The sequence below is a fragment of the Zalophus californianus genome, chromosome 7 (assembly GCF_009762305.2).
Source record: "Zalophus californianus isolate mZalCal1 chromosome 7, mZalCal1.pri.v2, whole genome shotgun sequence".
Taxonomy (NCBI): domain Eukaryota; kingdom Metazoa; phylum Chordata; class Mammalia; order Carnivora; family Otariidae; genus Zalophus; species Zalophus californianus.
In genome coordinates, this window is record NC_045601.1 from 112,008,041 (window position 1) to 112,022,383 (window position 14,343).

The 14,343-nt window shown below is 41.0% G+C and overlaps 1 protein-coding gene across 1 annotated transcript in view; it reads right to left on the reverse strand.

Moving 5' to 3' along the window:
- Positions 1-6,515, reverse strand: part of DNAH8 (dynein axonemal heavy chain 8) — a 417,769-nt gene extending 411,254 nt beyond the window's left edge. Inside the window, exon 1 of the mRNA XM_027603620.2 lies at positions 6,397-6,515. The gene's annotated coding sequence lies outside the window, so the exon portion shown is untranslated. The remainder of the gene's footprint in view (positions 1-6,396) is intronic.
- Positions 6,516-14,343: the final 7,828 nt, after the last annotated feature.

The following is a 14,343-nucleotide window of genomic DNA, read 5'->3' on the forward strand; positions in this document are numbered from 1 at the left end:
TAATGGAATATTATTCTGTCATAAGAAGGAATGAAGGACCATCCCATGCTACAGCATAGACGAATCTTGAAAACACCACACAAAGTGAAAGAAGCCAGACCACAAAAGGCCACATATTATATGAGTCCATTTACATGAAATGTCCAGAAAAGGCAAATCCATTGAGACAGAAAATAGATGTGGTAGTCAGGGGATGGGGAAGGAAGAATTGGGCCTACCTGCTAATAGGCCTGAATTCCTTTTTTTGGGTAATGGAAATGTTCTGGGATTAGATAGTGATTATCTGTCGTTGTACAACACAGTGCATATAATAAAAACCACTGAAGGGTATGCCTTAGTGAAGTAATTGTATAATTCCATTTTAAAATGCTATTTTTTAAAAAAGGAAATATAATAAACTGCACTAAGGAAATGACCAATTGGGGCTCCTCGCTGGGTCAGTCTGTAGAGCATGCAACTCTTGATTTTGCGGTCATGAGTTCAAGCTCCATGTTGGGTGGAGAGATTACTTAAAAATAGTAATAGGGGCGCCTGAGTGGTTCAGTCGTTAAGCGTCTGCCTTCGGCTCAGGTCATGATCCCAGGGTCCTGGGATTGAGCCCCGCATCGGGCTCCCTGCTCCACGGGAAGCCTACCTCTCCCTCTCCCTCCCCCTCTGCTTGTGTTCCCTCTTTCACTGTGTCTCTCTCTGTCAAATAGACAACAACAACAAAAAAACTAAAAAAAAAAAAGAAAAATAGTAATAAAATAAAAAAATTAAAAAGATTTTTTTAAAAAAAGGAAATGACCAATTTATTTACTGTCTGGCAGGAGGCTTTAGTTTGGAAAACTTCCCCTTAAACCCACAGGGAAATTTAAAAAAAAAAAGGCATTTTGAAACTAAATTAAGGAGAAAGGTAAAAAGAGATAGAATTAGTTTACTCACTCTTACCCATCTGTAGGCACCAGTCTTCCCCCTTGTTCAAGTAGTTATTTGTGATCTTGCAAAGAAAGAATATTAAAGCTAAAAATGTTTAATTTAGTCCTGAATACCACCGGTTGGGTTAAACAGTATCTATGGTTACTAAGGTCAGGCTGAATCCATAGGCTTAGAGAAGGAAATCTCACTGAAAACAAGTACAGAAAGGGAAAAAAAGGGCGCCTGGGTGGCTCAGCCGGTTGAGCGGCTGCCTTCAGCTCAGGTCATGATCCAAGGTCCTGGAATCGAGTCCCGCATCGGGCTCCCTGCTCAGCAGGAAGCCTGCTTCTCCCTCTGCCTCTGCCTGCCACTCTGCCTACTTGTTCCCTCTCTCTCTATGTCAAATAGATAGGTGAAATCTTTAAAAAAAAAATGGAAGCTTCTCCCTCCTTCCTGTGCCACAGCCCCAGTACCCATGCAAAGTGGTGTGAGTAACTACTACGTGCCCAGGGCTATGTTACTTACTCTGGGAGGCAGAAAACAAGACAGGACTCTTGTCCTCAAAGATTCACAATGCTATTGGAGAGATAAAGTAATCTTTGCAAATCAATCAAGAGTAAAAATTGTGGAGCTCAGGGGGGCTGAGTGGCTCTGAGAGTTAAGGATCTGCCTTGGGCTCAGGTCATGACTCCAGGTCCTGGGATGGAGCCTGCCTCGGGCTTCCTGCTCAGTAGGGTGTCTGCTCTTCTCTCTCTCTCTCTCCCTCTGCCCCTCCGCACTGCTCATTCTCTCTCTCAAATAAATATAATCTTTTAAAAAATAAAAAAATAAAAAATAAAATTGTGGAGCTCTACTGGAAAATTTAGAGGAAGAAAAATTAGTATAGACAAAGAGAATTTCATGGAGGGTCTGGACATAAGCTGCCCTTGAAGAATAGGTAGGATTCAATAAGAAGAGAGGGAAGAAATAGAGAGAGAAAAGAAAACAGGTAAAGGCATGAAAAGCTATAAAGAGATCAAAAAGGGGAGTAGTTGGGAAAAAAATAAAGCTTAGAATTATGCCATATTATATTTGTTCTTCCAAAAGACTACAAATAGCAAGAACTCAGTATCAGTTAAAATAAATAAATCATGAATAATAAAATGTGGTTTTTATAAAGCACAGATCTTAATGTTAACATGTTAGGAAACTGGCTCAGTTCTACCAGTGCTTTTTTTCTAGCACTCCGAAGTAGTTCTGAAAATCTCCTAATCAAGAATTTGTCAAGGGGCACCTGGGTGGCTCAGTTGGTTGAGTGACTGACTCTTGATTTCGGCTCAGGTCATGATCTCAGGGTCCTGGGACAGAGCAGGGTTCAGGCTCCAAGCTCAGTGGGGAGTCTCCTTCAGGATTCTTTCTCCCTGCCTCTGCTCCTACCCACCCCCATCTCTTAAATAAATAAATAAATAAATAAATCTTTTTTAAAAAGAACATGTCAAGTTTATCACAAAATACACAGGAAAAGGTCATTGTCAGTTACTCTGCTTGTATGGTAATCTAATAAACATAATCGATTGCTTCAATACAGGTAAACATATTTCAGTATAGCATGCAAACGCTTTCTATGTGTGTCGTCTTAGTTTCCTTGGAATTTATGTGAAGCTCTTTAAGGAAAAATAAAAAGCATTTGATCTCTGAAACGTTAGATTACTCACAGATACATGTATTAAGTAAAGAGTTTAACTTGTGCTCTACTGAGTGCTGACATATATATTTCTCTTTCTTTTAAAGATTTTATTTTTAAGTAATCTCTACACCCGACATGGGGCTGGAACCCACAACCTTGAGATCAAGAGTCACATGTTCCACCCTGAGCCAGCCAGGCATCCCAATACTTCAAGCGAAGGACAGAATTAAGCTCTTATTTTGTGAACGTTGAAGAGTCTTTATGGTTAGCAGTCTGCGAACAAACACTGAATATAAGGAAACTGATACCCAGGTATTAATCACTATTGTGACTTAGAAATAAATAAATTCTAAGTAATTTGTTATGGTTTAACATTTTTTTTAAAGATCTTATTTATTTATTTGACAGAGAGAGAGGTAGTGAGAGCAGGAACACAAGCAGAGAGAGTGGGAGCCGGAGAAGCAGGCTTCCCGCCGAGCAGGGAGCCCGATGCGGGGCTCGATCCCAGGACCCTGGGATCATGACCTGAGCTGAAGGCAGATGCCCAAGGACTGGGCCACCCAGGAGTCCCATGGTTTAACATTTTTAAAGTAAATCATATATCTGAGACACTCTAAATAAATAAATAAATAACCACTGCCCATTTGGAGAGATTTTGCTTAGAGTAAGTATAGAATTCTTCCTCTTACAAAATAATTTGAGATGCATTTTCTACATGGTTTTCAAATGCCAAGTCGTACTTGGCACATAATGAACTCTAAATAAAAATATCAGCTTACGACTGCTAAAGACCGAGGCAAGTATTTCATTGTAAGTTAGGAAATGTATACAACTACTTTATATAGAATTCCTAAAAATTGTAGCAAAATTTTGAATAGAGTACATAGTTGAAATGGGAAAATCTTAGTAAACATAAATTAGCTTACTACATTATACACATTATATCCATTTGTATGTCTGTATGTATGTATACAGAGAAGGTTGATTGTTCCCTGCAACATGTTTATAATAGCAAAAACAAGCAGAAAAACAAACACATTTCCTGGAAATAACCAAAACATCCTTAATAAAGGATCCTTTGTATGTCTGAATTCAGTTCAGGGGAAAGCAGCTTTGGGAATGACCCCTGCCTTCCTGTTGGGCTGCCCTTATCATAATAAAGCTTTCTTTGCTTCAAAACTGGTGTATTAGCTGATGAGGGAGCAGAAGGCTAGCTGAGGACAGAGCAGAAGTTGGCACCCTATACCCCCACACCCCCAGAAGCCGGCACCCTACACCCCCAGTCCTCAGTCACTCCTGGCTGCCCTAAAGGAAAAACAAATGGTTAACTGATAGAGATCACAGTCCTGTAGGACAGAAGTCTACCTCCGTTTACAAATATCCTAGCAATTTACAAGGAAGAAGCTTTCTTATCAATAGCCTAACTTCCAGAGACCCATAACTCAGTTCCTGAAGCCCTAACATCACCCTCCCCTTCATAAAATTAAGGGAGGCTGAGGCAGAAGGAAATGTAAATAAAACTGTATTTCTTCTAAATGTAAAGCCCATTGACAAGAACCTGTGATAGGAGGAATGTAACACTCCTCCAGGAAATTCCCAACTGTCTTCATGTTAGTACCTCAGTAGAGGGAAAAACAGCTTGGCTTGACAATAACCAGGTCTCCATTATTCTGAGAGTCTTCTTTAGCATATGACAGTCCTTCTGGACACCCCCTTTGTCCTCACCTCCCCAACTCCTGAGTATATAAATAGCCACTCCGCAAGACCACAGTGTAGCAGATCTTTCTGCCCATGGCCCCATGCTTTAACAAACCACCATTTTGCACCAAAGATGTCTCAAGAATTCTTTCTTGGTCGTCGGCTCCGGACATCACCCCACCGAACCTCACATATATTCTAAAACTTCATCATTAGCCATTGGCTTACTGCTCATTGGTGCACAGTCAAGTTTGAGTTCGGTAACAGTATCCTGTTCAATAAAATTTTAATACAGAGCCTAGCAATAAAAAGAATGAGGTAGAGCTACATATACAGATATAGAAAAATCTCTAACACGTCGTTCGTGGAAGAAAAAAGCAAGGCACGATACATTGCCTAATACCAATTGTATACATTTTAAAAACTGCATATATAAATGCATATAAATAATATTTTATCTTTTCTAAGATACACATTTTAAAAAGGCTTAGTTGGCAACATTTTTTCTTTCCTCACATTTTTTCCTTCATGAAGTCACATACATGTAATTTACATTTATGTAATTGCATAAAATTACAATCAGTAATAGTTTAGATTTGATAAAACACATTAAAATCTTTCCAGGGAAGATACATAATAATTTATCAACAATGATCACCTTGAAAGAGAAAGAGAGAGGGGGAAAGTAGGGGAAGAGTTGTACTTTTCAATTTTATACCTTTTAAAAAAAAAATTATGATTTTATATATTTTATATATTATTATATATTTTACTTATATGTGTATGTATCATATACAACATACAACACGTGTTTATATTTTCTTCTATAACATTCATATTTAGAACCTTAAATTCCCTATGAATTTTCAGATGTAGCCAGATTACTTGCTAAATACAGAGGCAGGTCCTGGCTCCAAGTATTCATACTTGTACTTGACTAACCATCACTTGGTGCAGAGTGAATTTAGGAACACCTGGTCATCTCTTTCCCCCCCCATCTCCTCCACAGACAACTGGATCCCACATGCAATTATTCTAAAATTCCACCATCCCTTCTCCTTAAGTTCAAGTTGAAGGTTAACTGCATGTCCACAAAGTCATCCCTGCTCATTTTCAGGAGCAATAGAACAGTGGACTTCTCCACGCATAGGAAGACCAAATTGAGGGGGCCTGGGTGGCTAGTCCTTAAGCGTCTGCCTTTGGCTCAGGTCATGATCCCAGGGTCCTGGGATCGAGCCCCGCATCGGGCTCCCTGCTCGGCGGGAAGCCTGCTTCTCCCTCCCACTCCCCCTGCTTGTGTTCCCTCTCTCGCTGTCTCTCTGTGTCAAATAAATAAAATCTTTAAAAAAAAAAAAAAGGAGTACCGAAGTAAGCAAGTTGTATACTGGTGTGTTAAGCGAACAGCCACTTCAACCACACTCCTTTTTCTAGAACCCATTTCCGTAACCCTATCCTTTCATGCATTAGTTCATTCGTGATCGTTGAGGGTCTTCAGTGTGCTTCAGTGTGGCCCTGTAGCTATATATAAAACTAAGAGGCTCCCCCGAAGCAAAACGCACAAACTGGGGAGAAAGACCGTTAAACACACACAGGGTGGTCAATGTCGAGAAAAGGTAAATTAGCAAAAGGCTGAGAGAGACTGGCAGAAAAAGAAACTTCTGGAAAAAATCTGACAGAGGAGATAACATTGGAGTTGGGTCTGAAGAGCTGTCACGAGAACATGGAAGAGGGGAATATTCTAGGCCAGAAGTGGGGGAGATAGAGTGTAAACGCAAGACAGCAGGAAAAGGCAGGGTTTGGTTGGGAAAAGTGGTAAGTTCAGTGATGAGACTTTCGGGGTGCAGGGGAGTGAGGAAGAGAGAGGTTGGAAAAATAAATCTGGAGGAGGAGAGATTTTGTCTGCCTTACTTTTGAATTCTTAGAAGGGGGAATGGGGTGAAGTCAGACGTCCAGGGAAACACTGGGATTTACAAAAGGCCGTGACTGAGCTGGGGTTTTGCAGCAGGGTGTTAACTGGGCTGGTCGGGAGGTGAGGAACTGAATTCCAGCACCCACTCCAGTCCCCAGCCAGAGAGGAAAGCGGGCGGGGCATCCCAGGGCGGGAGGGCTCCGTGCAGAAGCCGGGGCGCACTCACCTGCCGCGACCCGCCGCCACCCGCCAATCACCCAGGCTGGCCAGGTGGCCGCGCTGCGCCGGGGGAGCTGCCTCTGGCTCGGCGGCCACCGAGGCTCGGCCGTTGGGAGTCCGACACCGGTTCGTTCTGGGGCGCCCCGCGCCGGCTCTGCAGGGCGCTGCTCCCCGCGGGGTATGCGCGGGGTGCGGGGCGGCGGGGGAGGGGCTTCACGACCCCCGCCCCGCGCGAGGTTCTGTGAGGACACGCACTGCCCCTACCCCCGCCCTCCCCCGCAACCTTGAGAGCCAGAGAAGTGAAACAGCGAGGAGAGGCCGGGGTCCCTAAAGGGCAGCTGCCTAGAGGGGGAAATTGAGGGGGGTGGGGGCTGGGGAGGGTTCCAAGGTGTGCTTTGAGAGAGGATTGGCATGAAAATGAGTAAATTTTCTAGGACCTTTATACTATACGCTTAACAGACTGAGACACTGAGGCACCCCAAGATTTTCTTTCAATTTTTAAGTAGTCTCAGGGCGCCTGGGTGCCTCAGTCCGTTAAGTGACTGCTTCGGTGAGGTCATGATCCCAGGGTCCTGGGATCAAGCCCCACATCAGGCTCCCTGCTCAGCTGGGGATCTGCTTCTCCCTCTCCCTCTGCCACTACCCCTGCCTGTGCTCTCCTGCTCTCTGTCAAATAAATAAAATCTTAAAAAAATAAAAAAAAATTTTTTTAAGTAGTCTCTGTACTGAAGGTGGGGCTCGAACTCACAACCCTGAGATCAAGAGTCCCAAGCTCCACCCCAACCACTGAGTCAGTCCAGTGCCCTATGACCTTTATAGTTTCTGAAGTTACTTAGTGTTCACTTGTTGAAAGTCTTTACTTAGTGTTTCACTTGAGAATATTAAATCTTTTCTGTTGAATTTGCTCAGAAACCTATGACTGGTAATACAGAGAACAGACTCTGAAGAAAACAGACTTCTTTTCAAAGCCCACCCTCCCTTCCCTTTCCAGTACATTTCTGTTTTTCTTGTAAGTCCCTGACATGGTGTGCCTGGTGTCGGTTTTAATTAGGGTTTAAAGTCAATCTTTGAATATAGAGCAGGTCAGTCTAAAATGAGGGCTGAAAGATCTGCCAACTGATTAAAAAAAAAAAAACCGAAGCCCAACGATGATTATAAAAATCACAAGTAAAGTTAAACACATTCTATCCATGTTAAGAAATACCATGCAGCAATTATGCAGTATGAAGTTATGGGGCCCACAGGACCCCTGCACACTTTGCAAAGTTTGCCAAACTGCAAGACCTAACTGTCCTCTGACTCTGAGCTGTTTCTTTAGCTAGTGCATAGGCAATTAAGTAGATGACAGCAATCACAGCAGGACTAAGGAACACCTGCTCACTTCCCAAGGGAATGGCCCTGGCTTGTTTACTGCTTGCTACAAAAAGATGGTGAGCCTTAGTCTTGGATTCTTTAGCTGCCTCCCAGTCCACTGCCTGCATGTGGGCTCATGGTGTTGCCCAGTGGTACTTGGGGCCAGAACTGCTATTTGTTGGGCTGTGAGTAATAAAGGGTCTCTCTCTGGCCCATTTTTTTGGTCTCATCATCTATTTTTGGCACTTACAGTTTAATCCTTGCCATCTTCCCAGTAGGAGGTATATCTATTATTCTTATGTAGTAAGGAACAAATTACAGGATATTATATCCTTTAAAGAGCCTTAAACATATCCATGTGCCTTAACCTACAAAGTCTTCTTTTGAAAATATATTCTAAAGAACTAATACTGTGCTGGGGTGTCTGGGTGGCTCAGTCGAGCATTTGACTCTTGATATCAGCTCAAGTCTTGATCTCAGGGTCGTGAGTTCAAGCCCCACTTTGAAAGAAAGAGAGAAGAGGGAAAGAAAAGAAGGGAGGAAGGAAGAAAGGAAGAAAGGAAGAAAGGAAGAAAGAAGAAGGAAGAAAGGAAGAAAAAGAAGAAAAGAAAAGGAAAGAAAGAAAGAAGAAAGAAAGAAAGAAAGAAGAAAGGAAAGAAAAGAAAGAAAGAAAGGAAAGAAAGAAAGAAAAAAGAAGAAAGAAAGAAAGAAAGAAGAAAAAAAGAAAAAAAAAAAAGGAAGAAGAAAAAAAAGAAAGGAAAGAAAAAGAAAAAGAAAAAAAGAAAGAAAGAAAAAAGAAAGAAAAAAGAAAGAAGAAGAAAGAAAGAAAAAGAAAAGAAAGAAAGGAAGGAAGAAGAGAAAGGAAAGAAAGAAAAGAAAGGAAGGAGGGAGGGAGGGAAGGAAGGAAAGAATATTGTGCTAAATATAGACAGAGCTTTTGTTCTAAAGATGTGCACTGCAGGGGCACTGGGTGGCTCAGTCGGTTGAGCAGCCAGCTCTGGATTTCAGCTCAGGTCATGATTTCGGAGTCCTGGGGTCGAGCTCTGCGTCAGGCAGGCTGAGTGTGGGCTCAGCAGAGAGTCTCCTTGAGAATTCTCTCTCGCCCTCGCCTCCTGCCCCTCCCCCAACTCACGTGAGTGACCGTGCTCTTTCTTTCTAAAATAAATAAATAAATCTAAAAAAAAATGAAGATGTGCATTGCAGTATTCGGTTTGTAGCACTGTGATCCATGTAATAATTTCATTATCTCTGGCAGAAAACTAGGTGCATAGAACACTGCCAAATGATAACACTCCTGAGGATGCCTGAGATACGGGAAAAATACACAATCCAGAGAGTTTTCTTGAGGCTTAATAGAAAGAAAACACCATGTAGCATATATAAAACAGTAAATGGTTAGACTGCCTAAGACCCTAAAAATACAATGAGGGAACTAGTTCTTTGTCCAGAGATCTCACCTTGAGATCCTTAACTACATCTGCAAAGATCCTATTTCCAAATAAGGTCACATTCACAGGTACCAGGAGTTAAGACTTGGACATATTTTAGGGGGACACAATTCAATTCACTACAAAAGGTCTATACATATTTTTTTTGTAAATTAAAATTAAGATTAGGAAATCTATTCAGAGTATGCTTAAAACACTTTTATGGTTAATTTTTCCTTAATGAACATCATTTTATTAGTTGCCTAGGTTCCTATTACCAGGTACTTTAGATTTCTGCATTGGCAGTTTTCTTTCTTTTTTTTTTACCAAATAGAATGGACAACTAAACAAGGTATAAATGTGCTGTTTCAGCCATAAACCAATAATCCTGGAAGAATAAGCTCGAGAGGATGAACTGTGGATAGTTATTCAATATTTATATGTATTTTACTTGGATGGCTGGCTACTTAAATTGTTGTGGCCACGTTAAGACAATTATAACATAACAAATATTGATAATCCATGTGCTGTAATTGCATATTTCCCACAGCATCTAGACATTCTCAGCTGATTATCTTGACATTTTTATTTCTGTCAATAGTGTGATCTTTCCATCAGTCAATGAGACTTGAAAACCAGACTCATCATGAAGTTATAGATTTTTGGAACAGGAAGGGAACTTAGAGATCATCTTATTTCCTGCATTTCATTTTACAAATAAGGACACCCAAGACTAGAGCAGTTTCACAATCTGAGTTTCAGAACTAATTTGTGGAGTTATTAGCTAGCACAGTCCCAAGACTAAAATTCAGGACCACTGATTACCAGTTCAGTATTTTTTTTCTTTACCCCATACGCTAATAGTAATATTGTTACAGGACCGAGAACCAGTTCCCAACTCAGGTTTGGCTGCTCAGTGCTTGAAAATCAATACCCAAGAGACAAGTGATGGTGGGAAAAGAAAAGTTGCTTTATTAAGGAAGGTGGTAATCTGGGAAGAGGGTGGATTAATGTCTCAAAGACCATCTTCTTCATCCAGGGGAAGCTGGAGGGTTTTAAAAGGAGAGGCACAGGAAAATGGAGGGGGCTATGTGCAGGCGAAGCAGGTGCCCGGGCAGTTAGTCCTTTGTTGACATGACCCTTACAGACTTGCTGGCATCAGCAGCAACTGTTTCTGAGTGTAGGCAGACCTTATCTTCTGGGAAAGTTGGGTCTTTCCCTCCTCAAGGCCAGTGGTCTGCAAATCTCAAGAAAAGTAAGTTAGCTCTACTATAGATCAACAAGCAAGGAGTGCATAAGCTTGAAGCAAGTTAATCCTTAAGACCGTTGGGGGTGCTGTTACAGATCCTTAATCCTGTGACTGGTCTCGTTAGAAGAGAAGAGGGGAGAGAGATTTCAGACGCAGGGAAAAGGCCACGTGATGACCCAGGCAGAGACTGGAGTTATGCTGCTATAAACCAAGGAGCACCGGGAGCCACCAAAAGCTGGAAGAGCCAAAGAAGGATTCTCTCCCAGAACCTTTGTAGTGGGTGTAGCCCGGCTGACACCTTCATTTCACACTTCTAGCCTCTAATGAGAGGATACATTTCTGTTTGTTTTTTTAAGATTTTATTTATTTATTTATTTTAAGTAAACTCTACACCCAGTGTGGGGCTCAAACTCACGACTCCAAGATCAAGTCACATGCTCTACCGGCTAAGGTGCCCCTGAATTTCTGTTGTTTTAAGCCATCATGGTTTTGATAACGTGTTACGTCAACTGTAGGAAACTAATTACCCTTCTACCAAAAAAGGAAACACTGCTAAACTCTATTTGGAATTTGTGTCTTTTCAAATAATGACTGTTCTACACTTCTCCCTCCCCATTATTGCTGTCTTTCCTTTTATTTCTATATGTGGTGCTTATTACTTTTAAGTTTTTTGAAACTATGTTATATAATATTTAAGATATACAGAGAAACATAAAGAATAATACAACTATCCATTTATCCAACATCAGCTATAGTTATGAAACAATGTCAAAATATTTAAATCACCGGTATATCCCTTCCCTCTTCTCCTCTACCATCTCTTAGGGGAAATCGCATCCCTGAATGTGGACTTGTTTATTCGGAGGCATCTCCTGATCCCATTACTAGAAGTGTGTTTAGCCCCAAGCAATACATTATATTGTGGCACAATTTAAAACTTTGCAAAAATGGTGTTGTGCCATATGGATTCTTCAGCAACTTTTAATTATTTCATTCTGCTTGTGAGACTTATCCATGTTGGAATATGTTCCTCTGATTCATTCATTTTCACTTATGTATAGCATTCCGCTGCATGAAAATAACACTATTTTCTTGCTTTTGGACACTTAGGCTTTATTTATTTATTTATTTTTCTATTCAAACCATGTCTCTTATACTTAGAGTAAAGGCACAATAATCTTCTAGGATATATGCTTATTCATGGATCCTAGGATGTACTATCTGCAACTTCACTAGATACTGTCATATTATTTTAAAGTGTTTAGGGGCACCTGGGTGGCTCAGTCGTTAGGCTTCTGCCTTCGGCTCAGGTCATGATCCCAGGGTCCTGGGATTGAGCCCTGCATCGGGCTCCCTGCTCCGCGGGAAGCCTGCTTCTCCCTCTCCCACTGCCCGCCTGCTTGTGTTCCCTCTCTCGCTGTGTCTCTCTCTGTCAAATAAATAAATAAAATCTTTAAATAAAAAAAAAGTGTTTATAATAATTTAAGTTTACACCCACAAATGTGTATGAATTTCAGTTGTTCTATATTCACATCAACAAAGACTTTTAATTTTTTAATTTTGGTCAATCTGAAAGACATGAAAGGAGCCTCATTTTTTTTAAGATTTATTTATTTATTTTGGAGTGGGGAGGGGCACCAGGAGAGGGAAAGGGAGAATCCTCAAGCAGGCTCCCTGCTGAGCACGGAGTCCGACTCGTGAATTCATAAAGATATTCTCTGATATTTTGTTCTTTATGTTTTTAAGTTTTGCTTTTTCACATTTATATTTTTAATACACTTGGACTTCTGTATTTCTATATGGTATGAAATAGAAAATTCTTTTCGTTTTTCATATAAACTATGGTGTCCTAACACCATTCATTGAAAAATTGATCTTTCCCCACTGATCTGCAGTACTAGTTCTGGTAGATATCAAGTTTTTGTATGTGTGTATATATTAGTTGTGTATTGCTGCACAACAAGTTATCCCAAAACTTAGCAGCTAAAAACAACAAAAATTTGTTATCTGATAGTTTCTGTAGGTTAGGAATATGGGAATGATCTAGATGGATAGTTCTGGCTCAAGGTTTCCTACAAGGTCAAAACTAAGGGGTCATCCAGGGCAGCAATTACCTCAAAGCTGTACTGGGACAGGACCCACTTCTAAGCTTACACATGTGGCTGTTGGTCAGCTTCCGGTCCTCACTGGCTGTTGACAAGAGACCTCAAACAGTTCCTTGCCACATGAGCCTCTCCATAGTGTTGCTCACAGTGAGGCAGCTTGCTTACCCTCTGAGTGAGAGACTGAAGAACAACAAAGTGAGAAAGAGCTCCCAAGATAAGAATCACTATATAATCCAATCTCAGAAGTGACATCCCATCGCTTCTGCCATATTCTATTATTTAGAAGTGAGTCACTAAATCCATACTCAGGGGGAGGGGAGAATACAAGAATGTGAATATCTGAAGGTGGGGATTATTGGTGCCATCTAGAGCTGCCTACCACAGTTTCCATTTATTACCTTATACCTACCAGTGTCGTTACCACACTGTCTTACTATAGCTTTATAGTAAATCTTATTATCTAGAAGGGTAAGTTCCCCTACTTATTTATTCTTCAAATGTGTCTTGCCTAGTTGGGGATCTAAAAATAGAATCTAGGGATGCATGGGTGGCTCAGTTAAGTCTCTGCCTTCGGCTCAGGTCATGATCCCAGGGTCCTGGAATCAAGCCCCACATCAGGCTCCCTGATCAGTGGGGAGTCTGCTTCTCCCTCTGCCCCTCCCTCCTGCTTGTGTGTTCTCTCTCTCTCTCTGATAAATAAATAAAAATCTTTCAAAAAATCTTTAAATAAATAAATAATAATAATAAATAAACATAAATAATAAATAAATAAACATAGATTCTAGACCCAGCTTATTCAGTTCAATGAAAAACCCATCAACACTTTATTAAAATTACATTACATTAATAGATTCATTTACTAATCAATATTTTATGATATTGAGTCTTCCCATACACTCATATGGTTTATCTCTCATATATTGTGGGGAGTTCACCAGAGGCTTAGAGTAAAAGAACTGTTTAGGATGCCTTTTCAGTAAAATATCTCGGACAAATTTCTTCTGTCTGGGCTTCCAATGGAAAAATTTAATGGTAATGCACAGTGTACATAGGGTTTGTGTTGCCTCAGTTCCTGGGTTAGCAGTTTTAAGGTCTATTTCCATGTTGAAGTTCTGTGGGTCCCCTACACTGCATACTCTCTTCTTATAAGAACAGCATCCGTCTTCTTTTGGGGAGCTGCTGCTTCTCCCACTTCAACCAGCTGTTTCTAACCCTGGCTGCCAATCACAGTGCCCTGAGCACAAGAATAAGCACAGGTCCTAGTCTAGGCCAATCACAGCGCCTCCTTGGATTTTATCAAACTGGGATTCAGGGAAGTGGTCCCTCTCTCTCAGGTAAGAGGCTGAGAGGCTGAGATCTCCAAGTTTCTAGACTGGTGAAATAAATATGTCTGACAAAATGAAGTCGAGATGAAGAAAGAAACTGAGATGAGAGATGGAGACATCTTGGTGGTGGCCAGGTGCCTGGTGCTAGATGTTTGGTACCAGATGCTTGGTGCCAGATGCATCACTGTCCCGCTTCAGTTTGAGTAGGTGAGCCAGATAAACTCCCATTTTGCCCAGCTTCTTGCAACTAAAATTCGTGACATGCATCTGTCTTTTTGCTAATTTACATAGACCCTGCCATTCACTTAAAAACTCTTTGTCAAATCTCATTCCTCATTAATTTATTAACATAAAGCCCTTTTCTAAATCATGTTTACACCAATTATGATCATTTCGTCTTCTAACAATAGGAAAATATGTATGGAGCATGTACTATGTGTCAGTCATCAAAGAACAGTGATAACTAAGTGTTCCAAGGAACACAATTAAAATATG